Genomic DNA, 22,100 nt, shown 5'->3' on the forward strand with positions numbered 1-22,100 from the left:
AGATACATCAGTGAGAAAAAAATCTGCCTTCATGGAACTGATATTGGTGTTGGGGGGTGGGAGTGAGAAATAAAAACATGTTAGGTGATATACTATGTATTACATAGTATGTTATATATATAGGGAGACTGATAGACGATAGACATGTATTCAGAGAAGTCCTCATTGAGAAGGTAACATTTGAGCACATATTTGAGGGAAGAAAAGTTAATATCAGTGGAATTGATACAGTAACAAAAAGATAATATGTATAGTGTAAAGCTGGGGTGGGGAAACTGTGGCCAAGGGCAAATCTGGCTACACTTGTTTTTTGTTTTTTTGTTTTTTTAAGTCTTTATTGAATTTGTTACAATATTGCTTCTGTTTTATGTTTTGGTATTTTGGCCCTGAGGCATGTGGGATCTTAGCTCCCCAGCCAGGGATTGAACCTGCACCCCCTGCTTTGGAAGGTGAAGTCTTAACCACTGGACCGCCAAGGAAGTCCCTACACTTGTTTTTATAGGGACTAAGTTAAGAATGGTTTTTCACATTTTAAAGAATTTTAAAAGACTGCTCAAAAAAACAACTGTGAATATGTGACAGAGACAGTATTTATCCTGAAAAGCCTGAAATATTTACTTATCTGGCCGTTAATTGAAAATGTGTCTTGACTCCAGATCTAAAGCCCAATTTTTATTTATTTATTTTGGCCACACCAGGCAGCTTGCGGGATCTTAGTCCTCCAACCAGGGATTGAACCCACGCCCTTGGCAGTGAAAGCGCGGAGGCCTATCCGCTGGACCTCCAGGGAATGCCTGCCACAGTCTTACCACATTTGAACAGTTAGTGAGCTTTGAGACTTATATTTGAATAGTCTAACCTGGATTTTTTTTTCCCCTAGATAAGTTTAAATATGTGAAATCAGTAGTTTTTCTGTATCAGTTTTAACATTCTTTAAAAATTTTGTGAATAATTTCATTAAAAGTGTTTCCTTTATTTTTATGGTGGTTTTACTGGTCTTTGGATATAAGTTAAAACGTGCTTTTCTGTTCAAAGTGCCCTTTCCTCCAGAGAACCTAGATTAGATTGGAATAGTTTCAGGTAACATTATAGAACTGTGCCTTTTATTCAGTTGGTACTACTGTAATCAAGGCCTGAGTCCAGTACTTTTTATTATGAAACTTTGTAAGATGAAGTGTTTTATTGAATTGGAAACTAATATGATGCGTGATATTTGGTTTCTTCTTGTATTATTCCTCTAACCAATATAAATTAGGAAAAGTAATATACTTCACACATGAATTACTTCTTGCATAGAGAGTTGTCCTATACTACTTACATAGGAGGATTTGGGAATCCATAACTATCTTAAAAGAGAACCTAAAACAAATTAGGAGTTATGGAAGTAAGTTTTATGGAGGACATTTACAAGTGAGCTTTAAAAAATAAAAATAATTCTTGTTCATAGAAAGATTTATGTGAAACTGATTATTCTGTTTCCAATTACATCTGAATAGACTGGCCTGAGAAGGTGATAGCATGAGAGGGCAAAAACCAAATTTGTTAAAGGAGTTATAGAAGCAAGGATCTGGACCTTTGAAGTTTATTCTAATATGGCAAACCAAAGTGCTTTCTCTCCATATCTTTTTATTTCTAGAAGTTAGTTTTGTGAACAAGTCCTAGGTTGGAGCTAGGTGAGCCTGAAGAGATCAAATTGGGAAACATTCTAAGAATAATAAGAATTAGCATTTTTTGAATGTTTGCCATGTGCCAGGCATTGTTCTAAGTATTTCATGCATATTTTCTTAATCCTCACAACACCTTGGAAGAAAGGGCTCCCGTTTTATAGTTGAGAAAACTGAGACTTAGAGAGGTGTATGTTAATAAGTAGCAGAGCCAGACTTTGGACTCAGGTAGTCTGTACTATACTGGGACTGTGACCAAGGTGAACCATTGGTTAATAATGTACTTAAAATTTTGTGTGGTTTGTTTACAAAAGGCTTACTCTGAGTAATATCCCAAATTTTCTTATTCGATCATTAACAGATTTTGAGTCCCTGTATAATTTGAGTCTTTCTGTATAGTGGAGAACATGATATTGTATTAGACTTCCCTTGAGAAAAATTTTTTTTTCTGTAAAAATGACGTGACTACCTGATAGACTGTGAATTTTACAGATCATCGTGAAAAATAGGAAAAGTTTTCGCTGAGCTGATTATTTGTATGGTTATATATAGACTCCTTTTGATTTAAGAAAGTTTTAGAAAATTCAGAGTGCACAATTTATATTGTCTCTACCTGATAAATTCATAACTACAGACATTTCAGTTATTGTTTAATAAGTGAATTTTTTGCTTTTTAGATCTCATTACAGCTCACTTTTTTGTAAGTGACAGCAAGAGCCTAGAGTCCAGGGTTAGCGAGGGTGTTTTAATCATGTATTTCATAATTTAAGCTGGGACTTAAGGATAAAAGTTGATAATTTTGGTAAAATGCAAAATGCCTTATTTAACAATCCTATTTTATTTCTCAGTAATTTCTATACAAGGTGAAATTTAAGGCTAGGTAAGACATACATATGAAATGTCAAAGTAAGTAATCAAGTCTATCAAATACTAGACTTAGAAGAGAGATATATTGTAGACTGGAGTGGGCTGGAGAAGGCCAGTGGGAATTGAATTGGATGGACCTACAAAGTCAGAGGAATAACAGTATTACTACTTAACTGCATGCTCATTGCGTGCTAGGCACTGTTTTAAGTGCATGCATGCATTATCTCATTTAAAATGTGTGAGCAAGGGTAGTAATCTACATATAGTATTTGGGAGATAGAGAATAGACTTGTCTGACTAGGGTTGCCAGATTTAGCAAATAAAAATACAGAGCACCCAGTTAAATTTCAATTTCATGTAAACATTAATTTTTCAGGACAGGTATATCCCAAACAGTAGACTAAAATTATTGTTTGTCTGAAATTCCAATTCAACTGGGTGACCTATATTTTATCTGCCATCCTATGTCTGACTGGAGTGGTAGGAGAGGAGGTAAGTTTCAAAATGGAAATTAAAAATGGAATTTTTAGAATGCCTCAAGAACTAGACCAAGTAGTTTGGATATTATTTTCTGTATCATGGAAGCCACTGAATTTTAAAAATATTTGTATAGCGGGAGGTAGTCATAGTGTTTAGGAATATTAATCTAGTAGCTTTGTACAGAATCATGTATCAGGGTCATGGATAGAGGCTGGAAGAAAGAAGGCCGTTCAAGAGACTGTTAATTCAGTTGAGAGAACAAAGACCAAGTATAGCATTAAAGAAAATGAGAAACAAAAAAATAAAAGAAAAAAAAAATTTTTTTTTTTGGCTGCTTTGGGTCTTCATTGCTACACTTTCTCTAGTTGCGGCGAGTGGGGACTACTTTTTGTTGTGGTGCACGGGCTTCTCATTGTGGTGGCTTCTCTTGTTGCGGAGCACGGGCTCTAGGAGCGGGGGCTTTAGTAGTTGCAGCACGTGGGCTCAGTAGTTCCAGCGCATGGGCTCAGTAGTTGTGGCTCGCAGGCTCTAGAGCATAGGCTCAGTAGTTGTGGCGCACTGGCTTACTTGCTCCACGGCATGTGGGATCTTCCCAGACCAGGGATAGAACCCATGTCCCCTGCATTGGCAGGTGGATTCTTAACCACTGCGCCACCAGGGAAGTCCCAGAAAAAAATATTTTAAAAGAAAAAAAGGAGAAACAGTGAGATAAAATAAAATTGGTGGACATACATTAATGTGAAGGGAGAAAGAATTCAAGATTGTGATCCTTAATTTTTATGTGAAAGATAATGGTAGCACCACTGATAGAAAGAAACCAGGATATATAGCAGCTTTGAATAGAAACACTTGGATAATTCGGTAAGGTATCTCATTTGCAATCTTGAAAAGAGATTGAATCTGTTAATACTCTCTTTTGTAACTATTCTCTCTTAGAGCAGTGCTGTCCAATATATATATATTGCAAGGCACATATGTAATTTAAAATATTTAATATGTAATTTAAAACGTAGTCACATTTTAAAAAGTAAAAATAAACAGATGAAATCAGTTTTAATAATATTTTTTTAACCCAATGTATCAAATATATTATTTCAATGTCACTGGTATAAAATAATTATTAATGAGATATTTCACATTCTTTGTTTCACACAAAATCTTCAAAATCCAAGTGTATACAAAATTATATACTTAAAGCACATCTCAATTAGGACTAGGCACATTCCAGTGCTCAATAACTTCATGTGGTTAGTGGCTATCATATTGGACAGTTCAGTTTTAGAGGATGGTCATTTCTTCCTGATACCAGGCCTACAATTTCAGTAACTGCATTAGAGGATACCAGTTAAGATCATTGAGATACGATGAACTTTTTAGGCCAGAGATTGGCAAACTATGATCTATGAGCCAAATCAGGCCCACTGCCTGTTTTTGTAAATGAAGTTTTATTGGAACGTAATCATGGTCATTTATTTGTGTGCAGTCTATGGCTGCTTTTGCACAGTGACAGCAGGTTGAGTAGTTAAGACAGAGACCATATGGCCCACAAAGCCTACAATGTTTACTATCTGGTCCTTTACAGAAGTTTGCCAACATCTTTCTAGGTCCCATACTAGTTCCAAGAATAAAACCCATACTTTATACATTTAAATGAGTTTTCAGAAAGAAAGAATATTGAAACAGTTAAAAGATAATGTATATGTTGATTCATTTATTCACCAAGCATTCATCTACCAGGTTCCAGACATGGCACTAGGCCCCAGAGCAGGAATAAATAAATGTCCTTAATCTTCAAGAAGGTCACAGTCTAGTTGAAAAATAGAGACATGTACACAGATAATTACAAAGACGTGCTATAATAGACGGTGCATTGACTGCACACCAGTGAGGCACCTTCCTCTGACTGGGGAATGGAAGGCTTCAGAAGAAGAGGACCATCTGAGGTCAGTTTTAAAGGATGAGTAGGAATTATTCAGATAAACAAGAGGTGGTTGACATTTGAGACAGAACAGTTATGTGCAAAAGCCAGAAAGTGTTAACATAGCACCACCAGGAATTTACGGTTTATTATGCCTGGAGTTTAGGGTGGACTGGTGTGAGATGAAGATAGAAAGATGATGAGGGGCTGGATCATGAAGTGCCTTTGGTTTTTTAAGGACTTTGGATCCTATAATTTGGGTACTAGGAAACCTTGTGGGATTTTTAAGCGTGAAATTGCATGAGATTTACACTTTAGTGAGCTTACCAAATACTGTGTAAAGGATGAGTATAAAGATCCTAGGCAGGAAACCTACTGTATAGACAAGATGAGATAGAATTCCCTAGTTGAAGCAATGGGTATGGTGGTGGAGAGGAGAGGATACATTTGAGAAATACTTGAATGATATTTTGCGAAGTATGTTCTGTGGCACACTGATCACAGAAGATAATCCTTGGACAAAAGGCTGCCAAGCTATTTGGGAAACACTTCATATTGTATCTGCATTTGGGATTCACAAGGCACTTTAGCAGTATACTGAAGATTCTTAGAAGTCCTGCCTTAACCCAGCATTTCCCAAACTCATTTGATCACCAAACCCTAATATTTAAACAAACAAACAAACCAATAAGGGTTCCAAGGACTATGGTTTGGGAAACACTATTTTAGAGACAGAATAAACAAATTTGGGCCAACCGAATGAGAGGGAACAAGGGGGAATGTCTGCATGATTGACTGCTAATGAAGGTTATAATTATAGAAATATAGAGGGAAAAGAGCAAGTTTAAGGGGAGGAAGGAGATGACATACCCAATTTTGACAGCAAGTTTTAGACACCTATGGCATGAACGTTTACATGGCGGTATCCAGTCTATATCCAGATAGGACATCTAGTCTACAGATAGAGGTTTAGAAGTTAGCTTGTAAATGGCTTTTGAAACCATAGATGCTAGTGAGATTTCCTGGGAGTGAGAAGAATAAAGGGCAGAGGATGGAACACCTCCCTGGGGAACACCAATGTTTAAGGGGTGCGTAGAAGAAGAGGGTGTTAACAGAGAAGACTGAGAAGACAAGGAACAGAATATCAGTGATGTCATATCCTCCAGGGAGATCAAGAAAGCTGAAGTACAAAGTAAGTTCTTTGGAATTGACATTAGAAAGTCATTGAGATCTTCCTTAGATAAGTTTGAGAGAAGTGGTCAGAAACTAGTTTGTAACAAAAAAGACAGGATGTAGTAGAGAAGCTGTTGATAGAAGTGGTCCAAAAAACTGGAGATGAAGGGATAATAACACTTTAATACAAGAGGGTCATTTCATTTTCAAAACATTATTCAGGGCTTCCCTGGTGGCGCAGTGGTTGAGAATCTGCCTGCTAATGCAGGGGACACGGGTTCGAGCCCTGGTCTGGGAAGATCCCACATGCCACAGAGCGGCTGGGCCCGTGAGCCACAATTACTGAGCCTGCACGTCTGGAGCCTGTGCTCCGCAACAAGAGAGGCCGTGACAGTGAGAGGCCCGCGCACCGTGATGAAGAGTGGCCCCCGCTTGCCACAACTGGAGAAAGCCCTAGCACAGAAACGAAGACCCAACATAGCAATCAATCAATCAATCAATTAATCAATAAAAAAAATAAATAAAAAAAAAGAAAACATTATTCAGATAAGTAGGTATTGATTATTGAGGGTGCAGTGGGGAATGAAGAACGTGTGCTCCCTACCACCCATTTCCTAGAGGGAAAGGAAAACTGAAAAAAAGAATCCATTTGAAAAATGTTCATCTTAATTCCTTTAAGCTACTTTTGTTGTTGTTGTTGTTGCTTAGTTAGACCTCTCTTCTTGGAAATGCCTACAGTGACCATGCCCAAGTAAGTCTAGTCCCACTATAATTAAAGATGTGATGGTGGCACCCCTATCTCACAAATGTGGAAAGTAAGCCATGGTGGCTATGACCTGTCCAGGAAATCACAGCAATTAGTGATATGGCTGAGACTAGACACAAAATTTATTTGTATTTATCAATCATATAGCCATGGGCTGAAATTTAAAAGAATTTCTAAAATGCAGGCATCATGATTAACCTAATCCCAGAGTTACCAATATACTATGAAACTTCTCTTAAGATTTGCAAACTGACACAATACTTTCTGTCAGCAACAGTTCAGGATATTTCTTCCGCAGTGATTTAGGAGTTAGAGGGGGAAATTCTACAAGATGACAAAATGGTGTATAGTATTAAATAATAGCATAGGTTATTGAATAATTATTGTGTGTCTGCCAGTGTGCTGCAGGCTTTAAATGTTACCCCCACAACAGACTAGCAAAATAGGTGGTATTATCTCTCATTTTACAGGTAAGAAACTTAATGGACAAAATTTAAGTAATTTGTCCATGATACCACAGCTATTAAATGGGAGAGCCAATAATTCATACCCAAGTCTTACTGACCTCAAAGCAACAGCCTTTAGGAAGGGAAGGTTCTAACAAACTGCAATAAAATTTTTTTTTTTTTTAACATGGAACCCAGTAAGACATGGTGGCAGTGATCCAGGGGAACTGTCTGTCATTAAGCCAATTTATCAGGTGATTGTGGGTGCTTCTGGGGACAAAGCAATATTTTGGAGGGACAGGGACTTGTTTGAAGTGTATGAGGAAGGTGCTTCCCTCCAATGAATGAAAGAGTTGGCAATTTTAAATAACTCCCAAACATTCTTCTTTATATATCCACTAGCACCTGAGGGCCTGGTTGACAAGGAAGGCTTTGGGGTAGGGGGTGGGGCACAGATGGTGAGGAGGAAGAGGCATTCTTCTCTATCTTGCGTTAGATAAGGTGACATCAACTTAGTTTGAACTATATCTCTATATGCCCTCGATTAGGGGATGGTTTGCAAGCTGTTCTTTTTCAACAGCAGCATCAGTACACATGGTTTCTGAGCTCTGTTGTAGCTGGCCAGATACCATCTTGCCCTTACTTGGAGAGGATGAGCCGGATGTATTCTGTTTTGGGCGTGTGTAGACGTGCCTTTGGTGCATTCATGTTTAATTCTCTTCATTTGTCTTTGTGGGTCTGGACTTTGCGTTAGGTAAGCTCATGAACATATTCATAAGGAACTCAACATTTGAGGTATATAAATATTTAAAGAATACATGGAAAAACAAAATGAAGCACAAGCTTATTTTCAAAGGGTTGTGCGGGGTAGCAGAAAGATACGCATTTTAATGAAATCATTTTTGTGCCAGTGACATTTCTAAGAGGTGGAAAAAACACCTCTGAATTTTTTCAAAAACTTTTGGAAAAATCCACATAGCATGTTTGAGTTTGAGTCACTGTTGATTGAATTATATAATAGGAGTTCAATATCAAATGTGTATAAAAGCTTGTAGAAAGACTTAGTTTATTTCAAAGATTATGATGTGATAGCACAAGAAAGCTAGCTCTATAGTGTCAGAGGTTTATTTCCACCCTGTACTGCGTTAAAATTGAAAAGGGGAGGGGAAGGCAAGGCAGTGTTAAAGCCAGGAGGTTGAATCATCTAAGGAAATGAGTCAGTGGCTATGAACCATAACTTTCCTTTTTCTGAGGCTTTGACTTTGAGAACTTAACGTTGAATTATTTTAAAAAATCTTCTTCCTTGCTATAAGTAAATTTAAAATACAAGCTTTTTTAAAAACAAGAACTCTTTTAATGTTAGTATTTGGGATTCATTCATTTTTTTCAACACATATTTAGGGATATTAAAAGTAGTAGTTATATACTTCAAACTAAGAAAATATGTAGTGATCTGGTAGTAGGGCATTATGTCAGTATCTTTGTATTTATATTTAGCTCTAGGTAACCAATAGTGATTCTTAATCAACTTTTAAAACAAGATTTTTGAGGTTAATAACTGATGACTCATTTATAGACTTAACAGGACAAACCTGGGAAGCTGGTAGCTATTGACACATAGTATTTCTATTTGATACACTTGAGTTTTTTCGTAAGCCATGAATTATTTCCTAGGAACCTTGAGCCTACAGCTGAAATGAACACATTGCATTATGGCTTATTTTTGAAATTTAAAAAATCTGAGCTGTAATTATCAAGTTTGGGGGTAAAGATAGGTAGGTATCGCAAAGTAAACACTAGTACTGGTATATGAAAATTTCTCACCCTTTTGTGTTTGATTGCTTATCTTTATGATTTGAATTCTTTTTATAAGATTGAATTGTATTTTTTATTCTCTCCAATTCATAGATAATATTGATTTAAGGTAATGAATGAAGGCATTTCATATAGGAACCTAGTATTTAGAAACCTACTTGAGGAATCTTGTCTTATTTTTTGTCATTGAGACAAACTTGAGTTATAGAACAAAAATTAAGGGCTTCCCTGGTGGTGCAGTGGTTGAGAATCTGCCTGCCAATGCAGGGGACACGGGTTCGAGCCCTGGTCTGGGAAGATCCCACATGCTGTGGAGCAACTAAGCCCGTGCGCCGCAACTACTGAGCCTGCGCCGCAACTACTGAGCCTGCGCGTCTGGAGCCTGTGCTCCGCAACAAGAGAGGCCGCGATAGTGAGAGGCCCACGCTCTGCGATGAAGAGTGGCCCCTGCTTGCCGCAACTAGAGAAAGCCCTCACACAGAAACGAAGACCCAAAACAGCCAAAAATAAAATAACTAAATAAATAAATTTTTTCAAAAAATTAAATTTTTATTCTTTTTTTTTTACTTAAATAGAGACATATTGGAGAAAATATTTTAAATAAATGTTAACAGGTACTTTTATTATTTGTTAGAAATTTCATTGAATGGAGTATAGTTTTTATTTTATTTTTTTAAATTAAAAAATTTTTAATTACTTCTTTTTGGAGTGTAGATTTTAGACTAGCACAGCAAATTTTCTAAATTACATCCTGGGTAACTAATCTTCCTGTATGGTATGTATGGTTTTTAGTATAGTTATTGTCTCCATATGCTTAGACATGTTAATGTTTCTTTTTCCACACCTATGGCAATTTCTAGGCTGTGGTGGTTTTCTTTTTGTTTGTTTGTTTTTGTTTGTTTTTTTCTTGATGCACATCCCATCCTAATAAAACCTAAAGTATGTTGCCTGCTGGTACACCTCAGAGTGCATGTTGCTTTCCAGATCATCAAAATAGTGACTTAGGAAACTGTGTGACTTTTGGATTCTGGATTACAGTGTTAGAAATACTAGTGGAATTAGGCTCTGGAAACATCCTGTGTATATGTTGTGAATACCATTCATAGCATGGAGGGAGGACTGAAGGTGGAAGAGATGCTCCTCTCCTCAAATAGGTTATATAAGACAATTCCTACCTTTTCACAGGCATTTTTAGGACAGGGTAGATTTGGGGAAAGAGCATGGGGTTTTGAGTCAGACAGACCCAGGTTTGCATCCCAGCCCTGCTACTCAGTAGCTAAGTGACACTGGAAAATTTATCTCTTTGTCTGTTTCCTTTTCTAAACATGGGACTGGCAATGTTCCCCCAGCAGGATTTTATCATTAAAAGCAGTAATTTAGGAGAAAGTCACTAGCATAACATCTGGCATGGTAAGCACTCAATAGATGTTAGCTCTATTTTCCCTTTTCCCTCTAATTTAATAATTAAAAAAAAAATTCAAAATTTATGCTAGCATCATCGAAATACTTAAAGACGAAATTATGTGACTAGTATTTGTATTAAAATAACTTGGAGGACTTCCCTGGTGGCGCAGTGGTTAAGAATCCGCCTGCCAATGCAGGGGACACGGGTTCGATCCCTGGCCCAGGAAGATCCCACGTGCCGCGGAGCCACAACTACTGAGTCCACGTGCCTAGAGCCTGTGCTCTGCAACCAGAGAAGCCACCAGAATGAGAAGCCCGCGCACCACAACAGAGTAGCCCCCGCACGCAGCAACGAAAACCCAACGCAGCCAAAAATAAATAAATAAATAAATTTTAAAAATAAAATAAAATAAAATAACCTGGGAGTGGGGAGTGTGTTTATAGGTGAAACCATATTGACCATCAGTTGGTAATTGTTGAAGCTGAGTGAATGGGTACATGGGTGTCCATCATTGGTATGTTGGAAATTATCCATAATAAAATGTTTAAAAAATTATGCTGTACGCAAAAAAATAGTCAGTGAGCAAAGACTTTCTCAAGGTGCTGAGGAGCCAACTGTTTGTTGTACCTTTTTAAAGATGATGATTGAGAACAGGCATTATTGATTTATGAATGGTGGTAGTTTTTTCCCTTCAACTATGCAAAATGCGTAGCCCCCAATTCTTTGCCTAAGAGGAAGCAACGTCGAGAGGGAAGTCTGAAAATATCCTGAAGAGGTTTAAATGCTTTTGTCTAATTATCTGAGTCACTCTTCAGGGTGGAGGTTCTGTGGCATGGCTCTCAGCCAACATAATTTTCAGCTGGAAAAAAAGAGTAGTTGGGCCAGGAAACACAGTGACCAAAGTGACTGCTATGACATTGAAACCAGCTTTATATGCAGACATTTTCTCTGTTATCTCAGGATAATAATGGGTATGTAACGGTGTTTCCTCTTCTGCACCATATTAAATTTTCTAAGAATGAATGTATACTGAGTTACAAACATAATAGAAAAAATTCCAGAGAGTGAACAAGTGTGGACCACTTAGTCATATGGATGTGGCTGTTCTGTACAGCACTGAGATGTAGAAGAAAAAAAAAAGTATGACTTTTTTGTGTTTAATGATTGATTCTAGGCACATTCATTACCTCAGAAAGCTAAAGATCTACTTTTTAAACATCTCTTCAAATCTTTTGGGGTGAAACCTAAAGACTAATGTATTTGAGAAATACAGAATTGCTGTTAATATACTTAAACAATTGGCATTCATAATATAGGAATATAATTAGATTAATGTTCTTAGTATTCCAATCAAGTTTGATGTTCTTGATTATTAATTAAAGACTTACTTTTAAAGAACAAAATTAGAAGTCAAGTGCCAATTTAGAGAGAACAGGGATTTTCACTTTTCTGTTATGCATTTATAAAGTAATTGTTTATTTCTTAAAGCTTTCCCTGAGGATGTTGGTAGTCTTACCATAACCTGGTATAGTAAATTGATATTTAAATAACTTTCCGTAAAGTCTCAATTCAGGAATTATGACCATTCAACAATGACAACCTCTCCGTAGAATATTACTATGAAAGAGGTATAAGCCAAGTGCTATGGGCACCCAAAGTGTCGGGGGTAGTGAGGGAAGGAAGAAACCTGGAAGGGAACTAACATTTATTGGAAATTTACTATTGTGGGTACCACGTTTTTAAATGTACTTAATTTGCCTTGCAAGAACTGCTTGAAGTTACTGGAAATTAACAGCAGTCGTTCCAGAGTCAGACTGCCTGGATTCCCACCCTGGCAAGTAATAGCGCATACTACTATGCGACCTTGGGCAGAATTGCATAGGACATAATCATACTAAAAACATTTATTTTTTTATCTGAAATTTAAATTTCCTGGAGTGGCCTTTATTTTATCTGACAATCATACCACAGGGGATTAAATTAGTAAAATCTTAGAAATTACCTAGAACCGTACAGTGCATGTAAGTACTTAATAAATGTTAGTCTTTACTTTTGGAATCATCCCATTTTATAAATGATGGGAAACTCAGGTTAAATAATTTGCATTTTGCTCTATAGATAAGAAGTAGTTTATCTGGAATGTAAAATGCTGCAGCCACTTTGGTAAGACAGTTTGGCAGTTCCTCAAAATGGTAAACGTAGAGTTACCATATGACCTGGCTACTAAATCCAGCCCACACTGTAGGGGAGCAGATTAAACAGGGTTGTAAATACCAGGAGGTGGGGAACATTGAGGGCCTCCTTAGAGGATGCCTACCACACATGGAATGGTCATCTGTCCAAATCAGGACAGAGAATACTTCAGTACTCTACTGTGAGGGGTCGCCCATCTCTTTTTAGAGGGAAAGCAAAGTGTTAATATATAAAAATTCAATAACTTAGAACTCTCTTTTTAGTTGCAGTAAAGGAGAACTAAATACTTACAGAATAACTTAAACACATTGCTATTGAAGAACTGAAACTCTCCCTTTAACTAATGTGTTTTAATTGTTGGTTCTCCTAGACTCCGTGAACTTCAGAGAGAATAGCTTCTGCAAAAAGCTGTAATTGGTGGAAGATATGTGTGTCTACATATCTTAGCTGACTGTTTGTTAGATTCATGTTGGAACTATCAAGTAAATGTTAATTTTTGTGCATAAAAAGACTCACATGAATTTATTAGCTATTAAGGGTACCTTATTGTTTGAAAATAAATAGTGGGAGCATGCCATGTATATCAATTTGGAATTTTTTTCTGCAGCAAAAAACAAACAAAGACAGGCAACTGTAGCCTAAACAATTAAGGGCTTATTTTCTCATATAGTTTAAGTCTAGAGGTAGGCAATCCTGGCCTGGTGTGGCCTAGGGATGGAATCAAGGACCTCACAATCTGTGTTTTACCAGGCTGTGATACTAAACGGACTGAATTGTTTATGATCCCGTGATGGTTGCTGCAGTTCTGGGTACCTGTGCCCATTTCTAAGGCAAGAAGGAGAAGGAAGCAGTACTGTTGGCCAGAACCGTGTCACGTGGTCTCTCCTAGTTCCAAAGGAGGCTCAGAAAACAAGCACTGAACTTTTCCAGCCTCTCTAGTGGAAGAAGACAAGGATGAAACAGGTTGAGAATGGGTTCTGAGTTAGCTTTATCAAAGGGAAATGGTCAAAAAGTTGAGAAATACTGCTTGAAATGTTCAACGGGATTTGGATAAACTGAGAAGAGGAAATTACAGATTAGGGGTACAGCATGAACCAAGGATGGAATGAACACTGGGGGTTGGTTCCCAGGACACTGAGGAGCCTAGCTCTGTAAGGTGGAGAATAATGTTGAGAAGTGATGGAAATTGAGTGTGGGGCTTAGCTTGGCTGTAGTCATGAATGGGGCACCTCTAAAGGGTTTTGAGCAGAGGAATAATATATGAAGAAAGGGATGAGAAATATTTGGCAATATGAATTATAAGGAAGTGAGCTGGAAGGTAAGGAAGCCAGGAAACTGCTGTGATAATACAGTTGTGAAATGACAATTACTAAGGTTGGAACATATCTAATTCCAATATTTAACCATTTTTGACAGACAATACCATTAGATTCATGCATGTTGGTGGCCATGGTTGTGATGTCCAAATGGAAAACATCTGGTAATAAATGACAATAGAGAACATAGATTTTCTAAGAGTAGAGTGTCGGAGAAAAAATGTGAATATCTAGATAAAAGTAGCTACTTTCCATCCTATATTTCCTGGATGATTTCACTTCTTTTCGTTGCTGAAGCTGTCACTTGCTGATGGCTTTAACCCCCATATTTATTTCTAAGCTCCACATTCTTATATTCAACTGTTCACAGGGTATCTGCCCTCAGATATCCCAGTGGACTCTTCCAACTCACCATGTCAAAATAGATACGTTTTTTTCTTCGCTTCCTTTGCCTCATCTCTCTCATACTTGCCTCATATTCTTTGTTTCATTTAGTGATATCACATCCAACCAGCTGATTATGCTAAAAACTTGCCTTTGATTGATTCCTCTCTTTATCCCCTACATTCTTTCTTATAGAGCTGATCAGTGCTCTTGAATCCACCGTTCCTCTCCATCTCCCACTGCCATTCTGTTAGTTTAGGCTTTCATCATTCCTCACCTGGATTATTGAAATGCTTTTTACCTGCTTGGGTCTTAGCAAAGGAACATCCAGATTGCTACCAAAGGGATTTTTTAAAAATACAAATATGGGGCTTCCCTGGTGGCGCAGTGGTTGAGAATCTGCCTGCCAATGCAGGGGACACGGGTTCGAGCCATGGCCTGGGAAGATCCCACATGCTGCGGAGCAACTAGGCCCGTGAGCCACAATTACTGAGCCTGCGCGTCTGGAGCCTGTGCTCCGCAACAAGAGAGGCCGCGATAGTGAGAGGTCCGCGCACCACGATGAAGAGTGGCCCCCGCTTGCCGCAACTAGAGAAACCCCTCGCACAGAAACGAAGACCCAACACAGCCATAAATAAATAAATAAATAAAATTTAAAATACAAATATGACCTTGTCTCTTTCTTGCTTAACCCCTTTTAATGGCTTTCGATACGTAATGAATAAAATTAACTTACTGGTAGTAAGTAGAAACTTACTACCAGGGCTTAGAAGAACTCTCCACAGCACTCACTTTATCTCCAGCCTCACTTCCTTCTACCTCCTTGAGCTCCCCTAAGTTCTTCACACCAAACTTCTTGTCCTTTTCCAAACATGCTATGCTGTGTCTTTCCCCTCATTGTCTCCTTAGCTTGAAATTCTCATATCCACCTTTGAACATTTTGGTCATTCTTTAACAATATCTCCTTCTGTGAAAACTTCTCAGATGTCAGTCACGCCCTTCTTTCTGCTCCCATGATTCGCATTAACCTTTAGTGGAACACTTACAACATTATATTGTTGTTACTCAAGTGTTTTTCGCTGGTTCATGGACAATGTGTTCTTGGTATGTCCTGGTGTATAGTATAGCTGGTGCTCAATACGTTTTCGGTGCATTGCCATGGATGCGGATAAGCTGTCCCCAGGAGAAAGTTTAGGATGGGGCACCAAGGCCCAATCCAAAGAGAATGCCCATACTTAGAGGATGGGGAAGAAAACAACAAACGGAGGATCCGTTAGTGAGATTAGGCAAGAACTATGCATTTACCATGTTATAGAGCACTGCACTGGTGTAAGGAAGTATGCTGGCGTGTTAAGCGAATGATATGTTTGTTTTGGCTTAGCTTTGTCTCCAGGTTACATCCAGTCCAGATAGCTAAAGCAGAACTTTTCTCTGTTGCTTTGATTTGTAGTTTCAAAACAACTCTTATAAATACTGTCCTCTTTTCTTACAGATACTCAACCTATAGGTTTTTGTACTGAAGTATGAATTAATTTCAATTTGGTGAGGAGACATACAGAGGGAAAATGTCTGAATCTAAAAATCCCAGAGATAAGTTCCTTCCTAGGCCTTCACCAAGTTGACACAGCCCCTCCCTCATGTTTTGAAATCAGACACACTTTCTGGGGATGTTATTGTCCATGCTCACTGTTGGTCTCCTGGCTAATCTCAGCTCCCAGAAAATGAAAGTGAGTACGAAACATGGTGTTCAATCTCTTCTTATGCTCGCCAGCCACAGAAGTGACATTATTATATAACAATCTACAGGCAAAACTAACAACAACTATGCTCCAAATATTAATGCCCAATTGTTTGTTACCTAGTGCTTACACTCCACTATATGTAAAAAAAAAAAAATCCTTGCTTTTTTGTGTGTGATTTTGTGGTCTCTTGATTCACTTAAATATGCATACTACAGTAACACCTACATTGAATGTTTACTTAGTCGTCCTATTCCACCTGTTATTTAGGTGATCACTATGTCCATATATTCTGTTCTGTGTTTCATTTTTCACTTCCTATGGCCTTGACTCCTGAGATTTGCCATATTCCTATTCCTCTATTCCTCTTGGGTTTGTGCCATATGTGTTCGATTATTTCCTAATCCAATTTTCCAAGTCATAGCCTCATCAAACTGCTTCTTCTTTCACTAGCCTGTCTTACTGCCAACATCTGCTCTTGATCAACTGCCAACTACTCACAGTAGATCCTGGCTTATTTAATGTACCCAAAGTCACCCTCTTGAATTTTTTTCTTAATTTCTTTTCATTCTTTCAAATTTTCCTCTTTGAATTTGACCTTCTTTAGTCTCTCATTAAGGCTTTAAAATTATGAAAGTGAGCCATGGATGAAAAATTTGGAAAATACAAAAACAATGGGAGGCAGAGAGGAAAATAATCTCTAGTTTTACCACCCAAAGAAAACTACTAAAATAGATATTTGTAGTGTTTTTCAATTTTTTCTTAGTATGAAAATATATTTCCCCATGTTATAAACTCTTAAACATAATTTGTAAGGGTACTATGTGTTCTACTTTTAAGATTACAATGTCATTTTTTTCTGTTAGAATACTGACTTAAAAAAAAAAAAGACCACTGACATAACACCAAATTGCTTTCTAAGAGGATTAAACCAATTTATTTTCCCAAAAATAGTATGTTAGTGCCAATAACCTTGCATTTTCCCCAGAATTGATTATTATTACACTAACTTGACAGGCAAAATTTTCTCTTTAAAGGTTATCAAGAGCCCTGAAAAACAGCACCAAAGAACTCTTATAGCTCAGAGTCAGAATTTAGGAGTTAAAGGGAGCTATGGAAATCATCTAGTCCAGTTTCCTCATCATTCAAATGAAGAAAAGGATCTCCAATTGATTTGCCCAATGTCATAGGCAAATGATAGAGCTGGGGCCATAGTTTAGGTTTCTTGAGATGAGGAACATTTTTTTCCATTCTGTTCCTTAAAGTGGTACTGCTTTGAATACAGTTTATAGGATGTTTGATATTGCTTTGAATACAGTTTATAGGATGGATTAGCATACAAAAAACTTTTATAGTTGTTTCTCCCCCGCCCTAAATTTCCAGGAGTAGTTTATCACTTAGAATTGTTCGGCTATAAATAAAAAGTTACCCAAGTAACATTGGCTTAAACTCATCTTACATAACAAGAATTGTGATATATTTGTTACTTAATGCTGCATAACAAATCATCCCTAAAACTTCATGGATAAAACAATAATATATATATATGTTTAACATCTTTATTGGAGTATAATTGCTTTACATTGTTGTGTTAGTTGCTGCTGTATAACCAAGTGAATCAGCTATACGTATACATATATCTCCATATCCCCTCCCCCTTGCGTCTCCCTCCCACCCTCCCTATCCCACCCCTCTAGGTGGTCACAAAGCACGGAGCTGATCTCCCTGTGCTATGCTATGCAGCTGCTTTTCACTAGCTATCTATTTTACATTTGGTAGTGTACATATGTCAATGACACTCTCTCACTTTGTCTCAGCTTACCCTTCCCCCTCCCTGTGTCCTCAAGTCTGTTCTCTACGTCTGCATCTTTATTCCTTCCTGCCCCTAGGCTCTTCAGAACCATGTTTTTTTTAGATTCCATATATATGTGTTAGCATATGGTATTTGTTTTTCTCTTTCTGACTTACTTTACTCTGTATGACAGACTCTAGATCCATCCTCCTCACTACAAATAACTCAATTTCATTTCTTTTTATGGCTGAGTAATATTCCATTGTATATATGTGCCACATCTCCTTTATCCATTCATCTTTTAATGGACACTTAGGTTGCTTCCATGTCCTGGCTATTGCAAGGTCTTTTTTGACCCACCTCTAGAGAAATGGAAATAAAAACAGAAATAAACAAATGGGACCTAATGAAACTTAAAACCTTTTGCACAGCAAAGGAAACCATAAACAAGATGAAAAGGCAACCCTCAGAATGGGAGAAAGTATTTGCAAACAAAGCAACGGACAAAGGATTAATCTCCAAAATATACAAGCAGTTCATGCAGCTCAATATCAAAAAAACAAACAACCCAATCCAAAAATGGGCAGAAGGGCTTCCCTGGTGGCGCAGTGGTTAAGAATCCACCTGCCAATGCAGGGGACACGGGTTCGATCCCTGGTCTGGGAAGATCCCACATGCCGCGGAACAACAAAGTCCATGTGCCACAACTACTGAGCCTGCGTTCTAGAGCCCGCATGCCACAACTACTGAAGCCCGCGTAGCTAGTGCCCATGCTCCACAACAAGAGAAGCCACCACAATGAGAAACCCATGCCCCTCAACAAAGAGTAGCCCTGCTCTCCACAACTAGAGAAAGTCTGTGTGCAGTAACGAAGACCCAACGCAACCAAAAATAAATAAATAAATAGAAAATATGAAAGGAGAAAAAAAGAATCTGTCTGCCAATGCAGGGGACATGGGTTTGAACCCTACTCTGGGAAGATCCCACATGCCACGGAACAACTAAGTCCGTGCGCCACAACTACTGAGCCTGCGTTCTAGAGCCCACACACCTAGAGCCCGTGCTTCTCAACAAGAAAAGCCACTGCAATGAGACGCCAGTGCACCGCAGCAAAGAGTAGCCCCCGTTCACCTCAACTAGAGAAAAGCCCGGGTGCAGCAACAAAGATCCAGTGCAGCCAAAATAAATAAATAAATAAAATAAATAAATTTAAAGAAAAAAAATGGACAGAAGACCTAAATAGACATTTCTCCAAAGAAGATATACAGATTGCCAACAAACACATGAAAGGATGCTCAACATCACTAATCATTAGAGAAAGGCAAATCAAAACTACAATGAGGTATCACCTCACATCATCAAAAAATCTACAAACAATAAATGCTGGAGAGGGTGTGGAGAAAAGGGAACCGTCTTGCACTGTTGGTGGGAGTGTAAATTGATACAGCCACTATGGAGAACAGTATGGAGGTTCCTTAAAAAACTAAAAATAGAACTACCATATGTCCCAGCAATCCCACTACTGGGCATATACCCTGAGAAAACCACAATTCAACAATAGTAATTTATTCTTGCTCATGATTTCTATAGTTCAAGAATTCAGGACTAGCTTGGCTAGGTAATTCTGTCTTAAGGTCTTTGATGAGATAACTGTCAGCTCTCATGGTTGTAGTCATCTGATGGCTTGACTGGTGCTGGAGGATATACTTCCAAGGTGGCTCACTTTCATGATTGGTAAATTGGTGATGGCTGTTGGCAGGAATCCTCGTTTTCTCTCCACATGGGCTTCTGCACAAAGCTCCTTAAATGTTTTCAAAGGTTGGCTGCTAGCTTTTCCCAGACTGAGCAATCCAAGAGAGCAAAGCAGAAGCTGTGAGGCCTTTTGTGATCCAGCATCAGAAGTCAAACAGTATCACTTCTGCTCTATTCTATTGATCACACAGGCCAGCCCTGATTCATTGTGGGAAGGTACTACTCAAAGGTATGAATACCAGGAGTTGAGGGTCACTGGGGATCAACCTGGCCACCACAGTAGGAAATCCATAGGTAATATGGAGATTCAGGTATGTTATCATGGATCCAAGCTCTTTTTCATCTTGCCAGTCTCCCATCCCTAGTTATGAGCCTTTGTCCTATGGTTAAAATGTGGCTCTGGTACTGCCAAGTGTTACTTTTAGGTACTAGAATGGAAAGTGGGGGAGGAGAAATAGGAAGTTCAGCACACTGCATTCCCTCACACCATATATGAAAATAAACTCAAAATGGTTTATAGACCTAAATTTAAGACCTGAAACCATAAAACTCCTAGAAGAGAACATAGATGGAACACTCTGACATAAATCATAGCAATATTTTCTTGGGTCAGTCTCCTAAGGCAAAAGAAATAAGAGCAAAAATAAACAAATGGGACCTAATTAAACTTAAAACTTTTGCACAGAAAAGGAAACCATCAACAAAATGAAAAGACAACCTAAGGAATGAGTTTGTATATTTGCAAATGATGTGACCAACAAGGGGTTAACATTCAAAATATACCAAGAGTACAGACAACTCAATATCAAAAAAATAAATAATGCAATCAAAAAATGGGCAGAAGACTTGAATAGACATTTTTCCAAAGATGACATACAGATGGCAAACAGGCACATGAAAAGATGCTCAACATCACTAATTTTTAGAGAAATGCAAATTGAAACCACAATGAGGGACTTCCCTGGTGGTGCAGTAGTTAAGAATCCACTTGCCAATACAGGGTACACGGGTTCGAGCCCTGGTCCAGGAAGATCCCACATGCCTTTGAGTAACTAATCCCGTGCGCCACAGCTACTGAGCCTGCGCTCTAGAGCCCGCGAGCCACAGCTACTGAGCCCACGCACCACAACTACTGAAGCCCACGTGCCTGGAGCCCGTGCTCCACAACAAGAGAAGCCACTGCAACAAGAAGCCCGCGCACCACAACGAAGAGTAGCCCTCACTAGCCGCAACTGGAGAAAGCCTGTGTGCAGCAACGAAGACCCAACACAGCTGAGAGAGAGAGAGAGAGAGAGAGAGAGAGAGAGAGAGAGAGAGGAAGAAAGAAAGAAACAAAGAAAGAAAGAAACCACAATGAGATATCACCTCACAGCCGTCAGGATGTCTACCATCAAAAAGTCTACAAATAACAAATGTCAAAGAGGGTGAGGAGAAAAGGGCACGTTTTTGATGGGAATGTAAACTGGCACAGCCATTATGGAAAACAGTATAGAGGTTCCTTAAAAAACTAAAAATAGAACTACCATATGGTCCAGCAATTCTACTCCTGGGCATATATCCAGAAAAAACAAAAACACTAATTTGAAAAGATACATGAATCCCAATGATCAAAGGAGCACTATTTACAATAGCCAAGACATAGAAGCAACCCAAGTGCTCACCAACAGACGACTGGATTAAGAAAATGTGATATATATATATAATGGAATATTACTCAGCCATGAAAAAGAATGAAATAATGCCATTTGCAGCAATGTGGATGGACCTAGAGTATACCATGCTTAGTGAAATAAGTCAGAGAAAGACAAATACTATTCACTTATATGTGGAATCTAAAAAATGATGTAAATGAATGTATATACAAAACAGACACAGAGTCACAGACATAGAAAACAAACTTGTGATTACCAAAGGGGAGAGGAAATGGGGGAGGGACACATTCGGGGTATGGGATTAATAGATACAAACTATTATATATAAAATAGAGAAACAAAAAGGATATACTGCATAGCACAGGGAATTATACCTTGTATAATTGTATCTATTACAATTGCATAATTGTATACAATTACAATTGTATCTTGTAATAACCTATAATGGAATATAATCTGCAAAAATTACTGAATCACTATTTTGTACACCTGAAACTAACACGATATTGTAAATCAACTATACTTCAATTAAAAAAAAAATACAACACACTTTCACCTGTGTCCTATTGGTCTAACTGTGTCATGTGACCACACCAAGCTGCCAAGACAACTAGGAAATTGAGTTTTTAACTTTTATACCTTCTTCAGTAGAGGCAGGCAAGGGAGAAGGGTGTTGGAAATGTTGACTGGTCAGCCAGCATGCAGTGTTTGCCACCAGTAGCTTTTGTCATCATAGTA

The sequence above is a fragment of the Balaenoptera acutorostrata genome, chromosome 3 (assembly GCF_949987535.1).
Source record: "Balaenoptera acutorostrata chromosome 3, mBalAcu1.1, whole genome shotgun sequence".
Taxonomy (NCBI): domain Eukaryota; kingdom Metazoa; phylum Chordata; class Mammalia; order Artiodactyla; family Balaenopteridae; genus Balaenoptera; species Balaenoptera acutorostrata.